Raw genomic sequence first — 19968 nt, forward strand, 5'->3', positions numbered from 1 at the left:
GCACTCGCATCTATTGGTTTTTTTTTTTTTTTTTTTTTTTTTTTTTGCTAAGTTCTGTTTAAAAGTTATATTCCGTCTTTAGCGTTCTCACGCCCCGATGCTTTAGATTTACACGCCAGTAAAACTTAGCTTTCTAGCCAGTTTATTATTTAAAAAAATACTAGCTTATTCTACTGATTGTGTAGTCTTCTGGCTTCTTCTGGTATAGCTTTTAAACTATAGAACGGCGGCCGTACTGCGCATTCCGTTTTAAAATTGCCGTTGAATCTTGCACAGGAAGATTCGCCCATCTGCAATTTTAGTAAAAATAGCTCTCGAACTAGGATGCTACGACAATGTAAGCTTTTAGTGTGGAATGAAAGTACGATGTCTTACAGAAAAGCTATAGAAGCGTTAAACCGAACTATTCAGGATTTGCGAGACAATACAGATATTATGGGAGGATTGGTAGTTTTACTGGCTAGCGATTTCCGTCAAACTCTGCCGGTAACCCAACAGTACACCTATAGATGATATCAAACACAGGTTTTGATATCAAGACAGGTTTTGATATCATCTTAGGTACACCTACAGATGATATCAAAACCTGTCTCAAATTTTGAAGTTTATGGACGAACGTTGAAAAATTCACTCTTAAAACAAATATGACAGTGCATCTTCATAATGATATAGATTCAGGGAATTACGCAGAGACACTATTGAAAATTGGCGATGGATGTTTGGACACAGATGCTGAAGGGTGAATTTTACTTTCAGAGGAATTTTGTAATTTGGTAGAAAACGATGTGGAGCTTATTGCTAAAGTTTACCCGCACTTTCAACAAAATTTAAATAGTGATCACTGATTATGTGCAAGAACAATTCTAGCTCCGACAAATGAAATTGTAAACAAAATCAACATTGACATTTTGAAAGAGGTGCAAGGAGAAATAAAAGAGTATTTGTCAATAGATACAATTATGGATACAGAACAAAGCACTTCATATCCTGCTGAGTTTATAAATTCACTAAAGCTATCAGGTGCACCCTCATATAAACTCCAATTAAAACTAAATTTACCAGTTTATGCTTATGCGAAATATAGATGCACCTCGAATGTGTAATGGAACGAGGCTTCGAGTCACACAATTAAAGCAGAATATAATCCGTGCCACTATTTAACAGGTGTAGGAAAAGAGGAAAGTGTTATCATACCTCGAATCCCAATAATCCCCACTGACCTATCGTTTCACTTTGAAAGACTGCAGTTTCCAATCAAACTTAGTTTTGCTGTTACTATTAACAAAGCTCAAGAGCAAACATTACAGGTAGCAGAGGTGCATTTGGAAAAGTCATGCTTTTCCCATGGTCAACTATATGTTGTCTGTTCGCGTGTATCCAAAGTCAGGAATTTATATGTCTCGCATTAACACCGAATGGAAAAACATATAATATAGTATACAGAAGCATCCTAGAATTATAGTCTTATTCATGCTTTTTTGGAAAAGAATTAAAGAAGAATTAAAGTTTTTAACGTTTTGTTAATACTTTAAACTTTTTGAAATCTTGGTAATGAAAATTATTTATTTTTGTAGTGAGATATCTTAATAAAGCATGTTTTTCAGTTTTTAAATTATATTTTATTTTAAAAATTTTTAGTAAAACCAAAAAAAAAAAACATAAGATTGCAGTGTTCGATATATCCAAATCGGATTTTAAAAATTATGAAGAATAGCGTCTTAGCGACATCAATATGGATTTCTTTTTATTCTCAATAAAGAAGGGCAATATTTACTGAAATTTTACGTGGAGTGTATTTTTAACTTAAAAAATAAGTAATGGTAACTAAACTTTTGATCTGATTATCCTGGCCAGGGAATAAGGAAAAAAATATAATTATTTATTTTATTTTCAATAGTCTTTGAAACTTATTTAAGGACATCAACGCGAGCGAAGAGGTGGGTAAAACTTAGCTTAGCCATAAATAGTGATTTGTCTGTAGCACAAGGCATACCTTATGTTAAGCTCAGTCTACCTTCTTCAGTACTTTGTGACTATAATAACTCATTATCTTGTAGTTATCATTATATCGATAACTCATTATCTTGTCTAGTAGAGATTACAGGACTTTCACTTCAGTTTCAGTTATCAATAGTAACATTACAAAACAAAATTTTATTTTGTGCTTTTTCGTTTGGAGAAGAGTTAGATTTTTTATACTCAATTACATCAATAGTAAAGGGATTGTCATTCCTTTTGTGTAGCTAATTCTTGATATCTTTCTTCATTTTCCCAATGTAAAATGAAGGAATTTGTTTCCTCCAACAGGAGAAGATTAATGTTATGGGTTTCTAAACATTTGTTTCAAAAACTTTGCTCGTCTGTTTAAAAACGGTTTTATCATTTCTTACAGATACTTATGTATTAATGATGAATGTTTTTTATACTTTCATGACATAAAATATTTTATTATTTATTCATTTTGGTTTACTTGATTACGGCAATGCCACGAGGGCTATCTTCCTAATGGAAGGGATCCTTCATGAAGGACTTTCTAAGGGAAACTGGTTTGTATACACGTTCGTGACATTTGAACCTCGGACTGAACTACCAGTATTCAGCGACTTTACCGCTCAGCCGCTATTGGGCCTTGTATATTTTGGAAACAAATTAAACAGCAAATTCTTTTATTGTTGTTTGCTTGTAAAACTGCTTTGCTTCTTATCCACCGATACGTGCGTGGGATTCTCTGCGCATGTCAGCGCCATGTTGTGTGCGATTTAATGTGCTCTTAAATTCCTGTCTATATTTTGGTAAATGTGATGCTTTTTCAAGTTTATGTGCTTGTTTTTCATTATATTTGTGTTCCGACGTTGAAATAAATCAGTGTATAGAGCATGCAAGTCTTTTTCAGGCGATTTGGATAATCTCAAGTTCCGGAGCTGGCCTAACCTGCGAGTTTGTTTATGCCTGTTATTTTCTTGTTGTTTGAGAAACGGTGTTTAGTGGAATTTCACGCTGTATGAGGTTAATTGAATGTTTTATTAATATTGCTTAAGACTTTTCACATATATCTTGAATTTATTTTAAGTATTTTCTTCCATTCTTAATGTTTTTAAAATCGACTCAATTTGCATATAGCCTATCTATAAAAATGGTGTGCATTGAATTTTAATAAGGCGTAAATCTTTTCAAGTATATTTCGACTAATTGCGATAATCTAAGAGCTACTTAATTCTTTCACAAACATTAATTATCGTCATACTCCTTCAACATCATCTGTCAACGTTTATCTTCTTTCAACGATCATCACCTATCAACATTATCTGTCAACGATTATCATTTATCATCATCCACCTACATTTGTATATCTTTTCAGTACTCTTTCTTCATCGTCTTGATCATCATGCAATGCATAGCTTCAATAATGTCAAGAAACTATCACCATCCATTTTTGTCTTCTATCATCATAATGCATCTTCATCAGTCTTCAATCATCATTACTTATCAACACATTCATCATCTATCATCGTCCAGCATATCACTTCATATCTTATCATTGTCCTGCATAGCACTTCTTCATCACCCATCCTCATTATCATCTCTTTTTTCATCCATCATCTACATCATCATCGATTTCCTATATAATATATATATATATATATAGTTGACGATGATATATATATATATATATATCATCGTCAACTGCCATTTACTTTATTGTTAGACTACAACATCACCTCCTTCCATCTTCTCAGTCCTTCTTCTTCATCGTCTTCTTCATCATGGAGTGCATAGTTCCAATACTGTCAAGAATTATGATTATCAAAGACTATTTATTTCACATTAAAAGACTAATCTCATCAAAAATTTCAAATTCAGATTATCTATATACTTTTACTATTAACTCTTGACTATAGACTAAAGACTCTTTGACTTTTGATTTCTCAAAATTTCCCTAAAGCTTCTCTCTTGTCATTATTTTTAATTTCTTATTTAATTTTTACTTTTACTAAATTTCAAATTTTATGTTTTAAGACAATTACCATGTTATTTTTAATTACTATGTTATTCATGTATATTTTTCAAAATTCATTAGTAAATGTAGCGAATGGTAGGTAGTTCCATCAATTAAACAATAAAGCTGAAAAGTCCTAACGGCGGTACAGCTGGCTTAACTGATGGTCTCCCACACCTCTTCCCCTACCATAAACCTCACAAGAGGACTTTCGAGTCGCCGCATACTTAGAGTGTCTCATTGCCGCAGGGACACTATACATTTACAAACATCCACGCCTTCTCCGAGATTTGAACCCGGAACCTTTCGGTACGGCAGTCAGCGTCGCTAACCATTATACCAGTTGGACTGCTCAAAAATCTGTTTTTTAACTTGATTAAAAATACAACATAAAAGTAGACATTTTCACTTTAGGAAAATAAATTCGTAAATAGCATAACAAATTCTTCGAAATAAAATTCCTCCCAGCTTTTGCTTCCGAGCTAATGGATTAAATGCGACAAGTTTTTAGTTTTATTTCATAAAGTGCATTAAAAAACTTATTTTGTTCATGCTAACGGAAATTCATCATTGCCGAGCAAGCATCTGAGAGCTCAGCGGAATATATGAAGACGCAGATTTTAATTTGTTCTTGTTAGAAATATACTGAAAGAAATTTAAACTAACAGAAAATTTAAACATACCCGGTAATTTTAAGTGAAGGAAAAAGCTGTTTCTTTTGAAAGTCCAGACGAAAAATTGACATCTAACTGCTTTCTGATGGTGAATGTCCCAGAATGCAAAACGAATATAGGTTGAAATTAACTGGCATTCTGCCTTGGATATTTCAAAAAAGAAATGCTATGTATTCAGAGTAAAAATGAATTGTTATAATTATTACTAGGCTGCCAAATGTTCGCAAGATGAAATATACCTATTTTTTAAGAAAATTTAATTTAGTGTTTGTTTGATCACTGTAAATGCAAGGATAGATTAATATTCAGCATGTTCCATAAAACTGCTATACACCCATAAATAACCTGTTACCGCATGAAGGTCCAATAACTTAGCTATATCACTATAGTATCAATAAGCGGTTACATCTGTTCTTGTATTTGAATTATCACCCGCAGAATATCTAACCATTAAAAGGACACACACAGAATTCAAATACTTTAAATTTATTCTGCCTCACCATTTGTGACTACTTAAATTAAAATACACATACAGAAATTTACCTGCCAGTCTGGACCTGGTTTAAATCTCAAAGCATCTTTTCACAAAAGATATGAATACAACAGTTTAGATCTTATTTGACTAGAGACTACAAAATTGCTTAGACCACGACAGAATTTCAAGCACACAGTTAGCAAAACAGGATCTATACTGAATATAATGTACTACCAGCAAGACCAGCGTCATCAACAGACTATTCTCTTCAGTCGGCAGGGCAGTTAAATGCACCAAACTCTCACACTCTTATTCGCAAATCTCTAAAATAGTATTGCGGTTTATGTGATTATTACCGCAAATCCTCGAGAGCTACCTTCGTGGAAGACTTTCAAAGGAAAACTGGCTCGTATACATGTTATACACGGGGAAAACAGGTTACAGTTTACGGAGGACGGGGACACCTGGTGTCTAACACAGGTGAACAGGCATATGTCCTACACCCTCCCCATCTAGCGGCGACAACTCCCTGGAGCCCCAAGAGGCTGCATTGGAAATTTATTAAGACATGAAAAAGGCAATACATGGCAAAACAAGGGCACTCGTGTTTTGTTTTACAGATTTGGAGAGACTTTGACTGAACAGATATCGAAGGAAACAAAATTATTGCAGAATATTAAAAACAAAATAACATTAAAAAAAACAAGAATTAAAACATATAAAGAAATATATTTAAGGCATGTGTTGAGTTACATGTGTATAGTTTGCACATATAATTCGCTGTTTACGCACGTTGTTCATAATTTTCACATAGTTTACAGTTCCTTGAGATCTCTGTTTGCGAACGTGCACTTATATGCTCGCAGTTCACAGTTCGTTGCGAGAATTTCGACGGAGGAAACAGGAGGGTGCAGCTGGCTGTGGTTGTAGTGATGCAACTGGCGGCGATTGTAGTACAGGAGGATACACATTATCACATTCTGCAATTTCGCATTTTGTGCATTTGCATAGTTCGTGATTTCGGTAAACGCAGGTCGTAGTTTGCACAGCTCATAGTTTGCAGTAGCACAGTTCGCATAGTAACACTTTACATAGTTTGTAGTAGTTGTGACAGTGAAGTGCATCCTATGACAATTGAATGGAGTTTCATGGAACTTAAAATGTTTGCAGTCGATGATCTTTGGTTGCTCATGTAGATCGTGTGGTGGGCTGTTACTGGAAAGCTGGCGAGGGTTTAGTCTGGCTGGCACACATCTTGGCTCATGGAGGCCATGGATCGATGGATTTGCAGATATATGTTATTGTTGGCTTAATGCTGATAACACTGGAAGGCCTGAGTTATTGCTGTGGGGTGCTTAATATGAGTTAAGATTGTCAGTGGGCAATAGAAGATGTAATGATCGGGTGTTCCTTCTCGGCCGCAGATGCAGGCGTCCGTGTTGGAGATATGGTGTCTGAAGAAATATGAAGGGGTCTTGTCCACTAATATATCTTGTAAGTTGTCGAGTTGCAATAAGACGGGCCGTTGACACTTCTGGAAAGAAGATGTAGGTGCTCACTTGTGTTCCATTCATGTTGCCATTCTCTAAGGACTGCTTGATGCAATATCTAAAGTGGCAAAATCTCCTATTACTGACATTGATGCAGAATTAAAAATTCCCTCTTGGCTCAAGTCTCAATTAAAACACCAACTTAAATGCCTACGGAAATAAGTATGGGAAGAAGAATGGAAGAATAGTGATAAAGGGAGAACACTCTTCCAATTAAACGTCACATCAATACGGACAGACTTAGTACGAACCAACTAATCAATTGATTTATGACAGGACAATGCCTCTTCCCCACTTAATTTTACGAGCAAAACATAGCTCCTTCAGAGCAATGTATATGTGGGGAAAGGGTGACCCTAACCATTAACATCTTCAAATGTCCATTAACAAGAAAACTATCACTTCAAACTTCCTGAGACTAACATATATCAGTGCTTGCAAAAAGTATTAAAAATCAAACAACTAAGAAGAAAAATAGAACTCTCAATACTATCCCTCGCTACTAGAAGAAACGAATTGTGCAATACAAGATAAGCAAATAATAACACACTGGAAATTTCCAAAATTGGGGAAAGTGCAGAATCACCCACCGCTTGGTGCGTTTTCAAGAATTGCACATACTCAGTATCCATGTATTCATCGACCTATTTTCACTTTAAAAACATCCCACAAAAATGGCATTGCGCACTCCTTTGACTTTATCCATGTACACATCGACCTATTTTCACTTAAAAAGTCGAAGAAAATTGAAAAAATTCAGTTCTTCTTACTCTTGTAAAAAGCGCCAAACAAATAAGTGGACGATTCTGCACTTTATCCCCAAAATTTAAATTAGAATTGACAAAAAGCAAATTGACAAAAAAATTGAAGGACAAAATTGACAAAAATACTCACTAGAATTGACAAAAAGACTAGAAGACCATACAATACCTCTTTGCATCCAACAAAACAAAAGAAAGTCTAAAATATTCTCAAAAATAATTCATATACAAAATGATTTTTGCATGTACTCAGTATATACTCTCTGCATATACAGGCAAAAAAATTCTCTTTGCATTTATGTATATAATCCTGCTACATATATGTTTGTAAATGTATTGTTATTGGTATGCCATTATGTATTAGTATGTTATATATTTACCATTGTGTTCTATATTTACCATTATGTATTCAAGTACGAAAGGCACCATATGTCACAATTATATAGTAATCGTATGTAAAAACTGTAAATATATCAAAATTCTTCATAAAAAAATAATAATGTTCAAATAAAGATAGATAGTGCAGTTGGACAATACTCACATTACCAATGGTTAAACAATAGTTGTTCGCTGCGCTAAAACCTGAACGTAAACCTGATGCAATATCTAATCCTTCATAACCAACTAACTGACCCTCCAACATTCGACAACATACGAAGCCAAAGCTGGACAGATCTCCTCATCACCTCACCACATCTAGCAAATAAAATCCACAACAGATAAGTTAGAGGTGATCACACCGAATCTGATCATAAATATGTTGCTTTGAAATTAACAAACCGACAACAAGCACAATAATTGCCAGATTCAAAATAAACAAAGGAAGGCAGAAATTATTTGTACAACACCTGAAGCAACACCTAGAAACCATGATACACTCATTTAGGCATTGCAGCACCAGAAAAGAAATCAAAAAAATTACAAAAGAAATAACAAAAAAAAAACACAAATCATCTACGACAAACATTAAAAAAGAGAACACCAACAATACTGAGCAATATACTGGTGAACAAAGAATCTACCGAGAAATTTGAAATTGTGGCCTGTTATTTATATAATGACCTCGTGAATTTATCGAAAAATCTCATAAAAAAATTTCAAAATTCTGAAATTCTTTTATTTTTTAAGATTGTAGAGACATTAGATAATTTTTGGAAGCAGGCAAGATGAAAAATAAGCAACCGCCTTCGCCAGGAATCAAACCACGGACCTCTGAAATACCCGCCCAGTGTGCTGACCACTATACCACGAAAGCACGCTAAGAAGGAAGGAAAAATACCTTATATAATCCCCCTTTTAAAGGGCAACTGAGGTTTTTAGGGAACCCAATCGCCAAATCCTGGGTGAGGAGAATCATCATCCAACAACCTTTTAGTTCAGGCCCCAGACACATTAGGTAATTTTTGGAAGCGGGCAAGATGAAAAATAAGCAATAACCTTCGCCGGGAATCGAACCACGGACCTCTGAAATACCGGCTCAGTGTGCTGACCACTACACCACGAAGGCACGCTAAGAAGGCACGTGAAATACCTTATAAGATCCTTAAAATTATACGTCATTCCCTAGATAAAAGCATGTAATTTATTATTGTATCACTTTTTTTAATACAACTTTAATATGTTTTCATATATAATGTTTCATATTGTTTTAAAATTTGCTTAAAATTTCACCTAAATTTAATATTTTTTGCAGGATAATAATAATATATATTAAATTTTGATAATCCATAATTAATCTCTGTAGGTAATGCATGAGAAAATTTCTTTATAGTATACTTATACTGCATTTTTGAAAAAAAGTGCTCCGAACGTGGTCAGATACCTTAAAAAATTCCAATAGCATACATTAAGCGGAACTGTCAGCAATAAAAGCTGCCATCAACATTGCGTTAATAAAGAATTTCTCCAAAATATCCCTTAACTCAGACAGCCAAGCAGCCATATTCTCCATCCGAAATCCAGGCAACCGTTCTCACCTAGCCCATGAAATTAAACAAATCTCTAAAGATCTCAATACTGAAATAACCATAACTTGAATCAAAGGGCGCAACAGCAACATTGACAACGACACTGCCGACAATCTGACAAAAACAGCCGCTGTTTCCCAAGAAAGCGAGTTCCTCAACATCAAGTTTCCGAAATCGCAGCTACGACAAATCCTAAACAAACATCTAAGCCACGAGTGGCAAGAAGAGTGGTGATACTTGACGTTTGCAGAAAGGACTGTACCCTGTGCCTCAGCTATTTGGGCACTACCGATGGGTAGCCGTAAAATAAAAGACCTTTTACTCTCAACATCAGCAAGGCATATAGAACAACCGAAACAAATTTAGCACTTGTGCCTACCGGGCTCACACCCCTTCGTATCAGGGACAAGTTAGAAGCAATATATGAGCGGGTAATAAGATTAAAGAAGAATGCTGCACTCGGCACCACAGTCTTCAGCACGCTGCAGTACGAAAACCAGGCAGCACACAGCACGTGCACCCAGCACATAAAAACTCGGGCATACACGTCGAAATAGCAAGGAGACCTACGCCGCGAATAGAGGATGTACCAGTCGCCTCGCAATTCTGCACAGATGGCTCCAAACATGATAACGGAGTGGGCTGTGCTTATGCTTATTATGAGCATGGTACACTTCACAGTCAGTAGAAGGGCTATCTTGCAACTCACAATAGTATCTTCCAGGCGGAGGCCTTAGCAATTGAAGCGGCAATACAGTACGCCATACAACTTGCACGAACAGAAATCTGCACAGACAGCATGTCAGTGCTGCAGGCATTAAAGAATCATCATCGCACATCTCCCATAATCCTGCAAATCCAACAGACATTGCATAGCAACCAACAATCTAACATCAAGCTCTAATGGGTAAGACGCCACTTTGGGATCGCAGGCAATGAGATGGCAGATCAACTGAGCAATGAGGCAGCAACCAACAATAATGCACAGGCGATCTCAGCACTCCGTCACCTGTCACTTGTCTAAGGGGAGGGATGCCTTCGGAGGACATTTTAAGGGAAACTGGCTCATATACACGTTACACTGTGGAGAAAACCACGAAACCTCCCATACAGCCAGCCCGTTCGCAAGATTCGAACCTCGAACCGAACTACCAGTCTTCATCGACTTTACCGCTCGGCCGTTGGTGGGCCCAAATAAATTCTGGAATGACCGAATCTTGTTGAAAAAAGAGGCAGAAAGAAAAGAAATAAATTAAAAATAACATTTAATAACTAAACTTAAACATAAATCACACAAGTTAATAAATAAATTTGCAACTTTTATTAGTTACTATAAAAAACTGTAACATTAACTAATGCTTCTTTTACCCCTTTGACTGCTAACGAGACATATATGTCCTACTAAAAATTTAAAAATTACTGCTGGGTTAAAACGTTCTTAGAATCTCCTGAATGTTGTGAATCATCTTCCAATGGTTGGAAAAGCAAGATGCCGTTGTGCTCGTTGTACACAAATGAACATTGAGAAAAGAACAAATATGAGTTACGCAAAGTGTAATGGTGGTTTATGCACATAATGCTTTACCCTATACCATGCGATGTAAAATCTATTACATATAAGTTTTCCAGTTAAATAAGAGTGTTTATAGTAAGTTGATCGCTACGTGTGGGACATATATACTATTAACTACGGCTGGGACATACGAGTGCCAGGCTTTGGCTTAAAAAGTCTTTTGTCAAAAAATCCCAAATGCTAAATTTACTTATTTCTGACATATTTTGTTCACGTGCATAGAAAACGAAGCAATTTTTTTTTAAATTCGTAGTCAAAAGGTTCATATTTACAGTTAGAAACTCAATTGTTTAATGAGAATCAATGAGAGGAGGGTTTTCTGCAGGGAAAAGGAGAATCTAAAAAGAACACCTAAAAGCCAATATATCCATTTAAAAAGATAATCTTATTTATTAATTCCTGAAACAACTAGGACGAAAATACTGAGACTTAAAGTGCAGCCCTGCTGTTCAAGTATTGCGTTTGCTTGGATATACACGAATAACTTTAAAACTAGTGACTGCATTTACTATAATGCAATTATTTGTTTTTAAAATCGCCTATCTTCTAATTGGTGATTTTCCTCTTACATGTCTTCAAAATATTTGAGATTTTACAATTATTAAATATCGATTTCTTAAATTTTATAAGAGACTGATTTCAGCCATTGTTTATCCTCTTCCTTTCCAAACGTTAGCGGAAATATCATGTCATGTGCATATAACTTTCAAAAATAGAACTTGGCTGTTAGAGGGCATAATTTACTCTCTTTGGAAGAATTGTAAGTGATGTTCTCCAACACAGCATAATTCATATTAGATTAAATGGAATTCGACTATTCGGCAATCACCTTTCGACCATTCAGCACAATGTCACATTTTCAGCGAAGCCTTTTGAGCAAAGAAGTTTAGGTTTCGTTCTTAGGAAACAGATCTCGTGTACGTTAAATACCAAAAGAGAGTGCCAGGTTTGGTTTTTTTCACTAAGCACTCGAGGCAAAGCACTCGAGGGTTATCTGACTAAGGAGATGAATGCCTTCATAAAGGACTTTCCAAGGAAAACTGATTCGCATATACGTCACACATACTAAAAACCACGAAAACGCCCATGCAGCCAGCCTGTTTGCCGAGATTTAAACCTTGGACCGAACTACCTGTTCAAGGATTTGACCGCTCGGCCGCAGGTGGACTCATGAAGTCATGAATTTAAGTCAGTTTTCTTATTAAATTGTAATTTAGGAAAAATTGCGCAGTAATACCTAGTCATTTCTATTAAATAATTTGTAAAAATATGTAATTAAAAAATTTAATTGGCTAGATAGGGAAATAAAAAAATATCGTAGCAACAAGATATTTAGTTTATATTTTCTTAGAATCATGACAGTTATAATGCTTCTAAACCAAAATATAAAGGGAAATTTTACAATAGAATTCATCTAATTTCCACTGTTGTAAGAATTTTTCATCAGATGACATTAAGTAAAAACAAGAAAATATATCTACTAAAGTGAATGAAACAAGAATATCTTAGTATATATTAAAATGAAAGATATTCCTGTAATTTAGAATTTTTATCTCAAAATAACTAATTTTGATACAACTATATTGCAGGTATCTTTCGGATACAGTTCCTATAAATGTTGCAAAATCTTAGGTTGTTGTATATTACAATAATGTGCTCGTAAAAATATCAGGTTTCCAGATGCTAATTCAAATTTTGAAAATTATTTTGAATAAAACTTATTTCACACTAATTTAAACACGAAAAACTAAAATATCTCGATGTATTAAAGATGTTTCATTAATGAAACCTTTTAAATAATAAAACATGAATCGTCCGTGCTAGTATATTATTCTTAAAAAATTGTTCAAAAAAACATTTACTTTAAACCAATAAAATTCACTTCATTTTTCAGTTTTAATCAAACTCGGTCTGATTTAGGTAATAATTCGTTTCCCAACCTAATTAAGATATATTTTAAAACAGTAATGTTCTTTAGAATCATGACTTTTATTTTCCTCAGCAAATAAATCCTTCAGTCAGTTCAGATAATGATTCAGTGTTATTATTAAATGAATAAATGGGTAACAAAAATTTATGCGAGAGATTTGGAACAACGTAATTTATCTTATTAAGCGATGTGGCATTTACATTTCCCTTTGAGAGTGGATTTTAGGCAACATGAAAGCAGATCATTTGCTGTATCATTTTATTCCAACGTTCATTAATTTGGCAAGTATATGTGTCACAGGTTTAATTTGCGTATGTTGACACAAAGCTCGAATGTAATAAGATATGTTTTGGTAAAATACTAGTACACTTTATCTGTGGTGGGATAGGGACTGCATAAAAGAAAACGCATAAGAAAAATCCCACGCAACTTCACGAGTAGCTATAAAAAATATTTTTTGCAGCACAATTTAAAAGTATTTTTATGCGGTAAACAGGGACCCCACAAGAAAGAAATAAAAATTAAAACCTTACCACATAACTAGGAATTTCTTTTTAAACGAAATCAAGACACAAGGCTTGGCAGCTACTAGGAATCTCACCAAACCTTTTAGAATCTGATTTAGTAAATACAAATGCGAACATTTTTAAATATTTTATTTACATATGTACTTATTTTTACACACAAAAAACTTTTCAAAACGTATAACCATTATCCTTCGTAGTCTCACAATATGCGAACTTTCTTGTGCTAAACTGGTTCAAAGTCGCTTTCTTCACTTGAAGAGACTACCTCTCGTTTAAAGCTGACTTTATTTCAGCTACCATGTAGTCGGTGATTAGTTTTTGTGACGACTGCTGTTTTACTAAACGCTTGCATACAGGGAGTTAAAAAAGTATTGGCAATTGCCAATAATTGATCACATTAGCCAATAAAGGAATTGCTTGGCAATTTTAGTTGGACATAATGAACACAGGAGGCAACAAAGACACAAATCTAATGATACTTCCGTTTTATTATGCCTTTTACACAAAATATACAACAAAAACGTAAATTTCCATGTCAAAAAAAGTATTGGCAAGATCATACAGGAAAACGTGGGAACAAAATCTAATACTTTGTTTTCCTACCTTAAACATCTATAAGAGCTTGTAATTTATTTCTTACAGAGAAAACCGAAGTCCTGCTGTTGAAAACGTCCTGTTGGGAATTTTGTGCCATTCTTGCAGCAGTATACGCTTAAGTTCATCTTAACACGAAATTTTTATGTTTCCTGACTTCTAAGTCCAATTTGTGCCATAAAATTTCAATTGGATTTATGCCAGGCTATTGCGACGGTTAAAACTGGTGAGGAGCGTTATAGAGTAACTATTGCGGGATGAGGTTCACTGTATCTTTAAAGTCATTGTCCTGTTGAAACACAAATGATGTTCCTAAGCCAAGTTTTTGGGACACTGAATTTCATGTTATGGCGCAATATGTCAATGTACGTGCCATGCTGTCATAATACCATCAATGAAGCACAGGTTACTCATTCCGTTTGGGCTGCCATACAGCCCCAAACTACGACGCTCCCTCCAACATGTTTTACAGTCGGTGTTAAATGTTGTTTTCCCAGTTCATTGATAGGCTTTCTTCACACATACTGTCGTCCATCATTCTCGAAAATATTAAACTTCGATTCGTGGAACAAAATAACAGTGTTCCGAAATTCTTCTGATAAATTAAAATGAGATTTTGCAAAATATAATCCCTTTCTCCTGTTTATTTCTGAAATGAAAGGTTTCTTCCATAATAACTTCCTCCATGTCAGACATTCGATAGCGTCTGTACACTAAACGTTTTATGCGTAATATTAGAAACAGCTTTGGCTAACTGGGGTGCAATTATTTTAGCGTTTTTCTTAACCTCTTTAATAATGCCCCGTTTTCCCTTGCAGAAAATATTCGATGCCGTCCACTTCTAATCTTATTTTCCGTCGATCCTGTCTCTTTGAACTTTTTTACAACACTTCTAACAGTAAATAAACTTATCTTCGTTTGTATTCCTATAGCATGATACGTTAAACCCTCATTTCTGAGCTAAATAATTATGCTTTTATCATTAACATTCCACTTCTTCAAATTTGAAGCCATTTTATAACAGTATTAGCAATATAAAATTTTAAAGTAGCACTGCAGACTTTATACTAATAGGTCTTATCCGTCTAAACTCGTGACCTCAACATAACAAAATTTGCATAGCAGTTGAAACTTTGCCAATACTTTTTTGACATGAAGATTTACGTTTTTATTGCACATTTTGTGTAAAAGGCATATTAAACTGAAAGTTTCATTAGATTTGTGTGTTTATTACCTCCTATGTTCGTTATGTCTAGGTAAAATTGTCAAGCATTTGCTTTGTTAGGTAATATGATCGATTACAGGCAATTGCCAATAATTTTTTTACCCACTCTATGTCTTGGTAACCAGATATACAAGACTGAAGCTCCTTTTGGAATTTTGAAGTTCTTTCAGAATTGGCATAAATTGCAAGAAAATGGCATTCTAATTTATGGCAAAGTTGGATCCCTGCCTATATTTTATCTGCTATCATACAATCGTATTATTAAGTTCCAGTTTGAATGAAATTTTCATATACCGCACAAACAAATCGCACAGAAAAAAAACGCACAAAAACAAGTTTGAGTGTATACGGTATGGCCTTGGCGGGATTTTGAACACTGTCGCCATCACCAAAAATGACTCGATTACTGCTCACCATAAATACCGCGTTTACTGCTCATTATAATGTCGTCAAGTCCCGTATGTACCGTATACTATACTAGGATTAAACCTGTGTGGGTTCAAAGTGTGGATAATTCACCAGGCTATGAAGCTGTCAAAGCAGCTGTAAAGTTACCCAAAATAGGTCCTGTTACTTTATGTGCGGTGTATAATAAACTTACATCAATACACTTAGACAATTTACTAAACTCTAATAATTTCCTCGTATCTCAACGCAAAACATTGCGATTGGAATTGCAACAGATCAAATTTTAATGGCCAAGTTGTGCATGATTATGTGAATAATAATTCCATATTTATTCACGTCTCAGATGAGCCGATATACAGGCTAAATGTGTTCAACCATAGACAAGATATTTTAGGCTTTTTATTCTTCTATCTCTTTTGAACAAACTAACCTTGTATCACGTGCCTGTGGTAACCCATCTCGGCGTTAGCATGACTAAAAACACGCCCCGCTTCAAATCACCGGCTGGGATTTATATCACAATACTCTGTTTACTTCTAATGTGAATTTTCATAACTTAAAATATAAGACGGACATTGATCATGCAGTAAATAGCCTTACTAAACATCTGCATAATGCTCGTGCACAGGCTACCAAAACTGTGGATCGCAACAAAATGAACATCATAGCAGCTCCATTTGGAACTATGTAAAAATGCTCAGTTCCGAATGCTCCTGCAACCAAATGATCTATTTTCACATGGTTCCAAATGCTTACATAATTTTACATAGCTCCTGCAACAAGCCCATCAGAAATTAGAGCGGTTTCGCCTACACAGACAAGGAGAAATCCGAACTCTTCGCTAACCACCTGGCCGAAAATTCGTTCCAAACTCTTTTCCTGTTAACCATGAATCTGACCTGCAAGTAAATGATTACTTATATAGATGGATTAACGCGCCTAGTACTATGAACGTCGCAAATCTGGTCACTCCTCATGAAGTAAATAAAATCATCATATTTTTCAAACCCCAAAAAGCTCCAGGTAGCGATGCAGTCAGCAATCAGATGTTCAAGAACCTGCCTTTCAAAACTCTCTGCCAACTCACGTGTATTTTTAACGCATGTTTCTACAATCAGTACTTTCCACAGGCGTGGAAACATGCAAATATCTTTCTCATTCCGAAACCAAGAAAAGAGCATGAAAATCTGGCAAGCTACATGCCCATTAGCCTGCTGTCATCTATCAACAAAATTTTCAAAAGGCTCATTTATAATAGATTGATCAACAATCTTCACTGTTTAGTGGATCATCAACACGATTCAGGGGAAAAAACTCTCTACTTCGACGCAGCTCGTTCGCCTCAGTGAATGCATAGGCTCGATGATCCACAAAAAAATGAGTGTTGCAATCCTGATGGTAGGCGTGGCAAAAGCTTTTGACCGCGTCTGGCATCCAGATCTGCTCTACAAACTTATCAGACTCGACCTACCACGTGAACTGGTTTTGCTCATAAACTCTTTCCTCGAAAAGCGCCCTTTCACAGTCAAACATGGTAAGATTCACTGCCAAATATGTTTCTACTGTAAAGAATATCGTAGCTGGTATTCCGCAAGGTAACATCCTTGTGCCGTTTTTTTCATACTTTACTTAAACGAATTCTCAAGCTTTTCAGACGAAGTTGACATTCTGTAAAAATGATTCAGAAAACACTTTATCAAGCTTTATACAGAATGAGGCACATTAAGCTACGCCGATGACACAGCAATTGTCAAGAGAAAATTTCAGCCATAGAAAAAATGGTGTGGTTTATAGAAAACCAACATTCAGCCCTCAAAATCTAAAATTCTTCTCATCAGGAAATATCGTAGACTCGACCAAATTAAAACTCAAGTCACCCTTTTTGGCTCCCCAATCCCAAGGGTCAACAAAGCAAGCTACATCAGAATAAACTTCAGTTGTAATTTCTCATGGAACGATCACGCGATCCAAGTATGTGGAAAGGCCTACAAAATTATGTTCAGATTGTTCCCACTATTAAAATGTGAACAGCTATCTCTACATCTGAAAAAGAGACATTATCTTACGGTCATTCAACCGATTCTCACATACGCTTCCAAAGTCCTGGCAAACGCAAAAGACAAGGACGGCAAAATTTTTAAGTCCTTCAAAACAAGTTCTTAATTATCATCGCAGCTCCCTACTTCAGAAAAATCGTCAGAAATCGTCGTCTACACTCAGATTTAAACTTAGAACAAATTCAGGAATTTATTAATCGCATCAATGAAAAATTCTTCAACGGAGCGATCAGCTACAACCCGGCTAATTTCGCTAATATCTTAAGTTACAAAATACTTGATGAAGATAAACTTCTTCGCCCATTCGCCGTTCACTTGTTACAGTCTACCTAAACCGACCAAAGAGAGCTCAGTTTACTCATTCAGGTGTTACTTACTTAAATTTAATGTTTTTATGGGTAATATGTGAAATTATGAACCCACTGTATGTTTATATACGTTGTCCCCATTTTTACGAACAATTTTAAGGGGTCATTTCCCTATTTGTGACAATTTTCTTTTTCATTGCAAAGTATAATCTTTGCGTTTCTAGTGCTGTGAACACTTGGAGTTTGCTACGCCGCTACTCCTGGCTACCGGAAGCCAGCTAACTCACAGTGTTTTGATTGTTTTGGCGTTAAAAGAGCAGTTTTAAAATTTTGTTGCTTTTGCCTGTATATATTATGTTACTTTGCGATTAATTTCAAAAGCTATTGTTTATCATTTCTTCTTGGAATACAATTGAATTTCTTATTTATATAATTATTATTTAAATTTTAAAAATATTTGCTCACGTTGGTTCCGCTAATGTTATTCCTATGTAACCTGTCCAAATGTTGATATCGAAAATATTGCCCACAGATAAATTGTTTGTGGCATATTGTAGAAAAAAGAAGTTACCGAAGATTTGTCGAGGGGATCCTCAAAATTTCAATTTAAAAAAATGTTTTAAACTTAAAAACATATTTGCTGGTTCTCTTTCGCTTGATCATAACCATTTTTTCGTCATATCTTAAGATCTGTCTTTCAATTTTACCTGTAAACCAATTTCACTACAGGTATAGTAACGTTGCGGGTAGCCCACTTTACAGGCTTCCTAACATTTTTCATTGGTATTATTTCAGCTACTAGATTGCCTTATTATGTCCAATTACATTGTTAAAGATTTTTCTATTTGCATTTTTATTTTCACTGTTGCTTTTATACATAAAAAATGTTGGGATTGAATAGAAACAGCCCTATAACACAGGAATTTGGAACTGATTATCAAAAACTTTTATCCTCGGACCATATTTCTTGCAAAGATAAAATTTCTATTCTTTGTTCTGAATGTCGTAAAATTGCATATCGTACCAGTAGAAGACGCTTTATGCTTCCCACTTTTGAAAGGAATTCTCCGCAGGCCGGTCTTAATGCTCTGCAATTTATAGCAACGCAGGGTCCAAAATTGAATTCAACAGCAACAAATACTGAGGAATCAGTTCCCTATGTCTTCTTGGCAAATACATCGTCTGAATTTATCTCTGCTGCAACAAATACAGATGGAATTGTATCCTCTTTGTCTTCAGCAACTGTAACTAAAGCCAGCTACTCCTTTAGTTCCCTTTTCACCAATTTCGACTACTGTTTCTGCTTGTGAACAGCAGCAAGATTCTTTTATGGATATTGTTCCTCAAATGATAAAACCAAGTCTTATAATTAGATACAAAAGCAACAAACCTTCAGCACAGATACGTAGTAAACTACAAAAGTATGCACCTCTTAATAGCTTACAAGGGACTGTTGATCGTATTTCCTCCACACAGAAAAGGACTCTTGAACTGAATATTTAGCACCAGAGGATATTATTCATGAAATCTGTACAGTTGCGAAAGTTCATATTGACAGCATTAAGCCTTTATTTAAATTAAGAGATCGAGTTCCAAAGTGAGTAAAATGGATCTTTGAATGTGATCCGTCTACTTTTCATGCAGTTTTACGTGTACAGAAAATTTTTGTTGGATGGAACGTTCATTACTTTTCTGCTCCTGGATATCCTCCGTAGCTTTAAATGTCAGCAGTTAGGGCATACTCAGGATAAATTTTCTAGTCCAGCAGTAATTTGTGCCTTTTGTACGGGTCCTTATAATATTAAAAAATGTCATGCAGAGGTTCCAGAATGCATACATTGGAGAGATTCAATCACCGACATGGTACTATGTTTGATTCTTATCAACTGGCTTTCGCAAATGATTGTCCTCAATATCAATGT

The sequence above is a fragment of the Stegodyphus dumicola genome, chromosome 5, assembly GCF_044657685.1.
Source record: "Stegodyphus dumicola isolate Sdum_Otavi_A_Nest chromosome 5, ASM4465768v1".
Lineage (NCBI taxonomy): Eukaryota > Metazoa > Arthropoda > Arachnida > Araneae > Eresidae > Stegodyphus > Stegodyphus dumicola.